Genomic DNA, 408 nt, shown 5'->3' with positions numbered 1-408 from the left:
AATCCAAAACACCACCAAGCACGCTGGACAAATCTGCTTTCTGTTAGACAAGCGGAGATTAAGAGCAGTATCGCCTCTGCTTGTCTGGTTTCTTGCCTTGTAAAAAAAATAAGCAAATAAATAAAACACAGAAAAATAATACAAAAATAAAAGATAGAGAAACATAATTTTACATCTATATGTACCATTGCTAGTTCCTCAGACCTTATTGTACTGTATTTCGATTTTACAATACCATGATATTATTTGAGTGACAGAATACCAGTATGTATGCTGAATTTGTTAGAATTATTTAAAATGTTATTCATCTCTTCAGTCTTTCAATGAAATTAACTACAGCAAGATATTTGGGAAAAAAATCATTCCATTATTCTGTCAACAAAATTACTTCCAGCAAAACATTTGTCA

This window comes from Penaeus monodon, chromosome 33 (genome assembly GCF_015228065.2).
Source record: "Penaeus monodon isolate SGIC_2016 chromosome 33, NSTDA_Pmon_1, whole genome shotgun sequence".
Lineage (NCBI taxonomy): Eukaryota > Metazoa > Arthropoda > Malacostraca > Decapoda > Penaeidae > Penaeus > Penaeus monodon.
The sequence above is the reverse complement of the archived record's forward strand: the minus strand, read 5'-3'. Positions refer to the sequence as shown.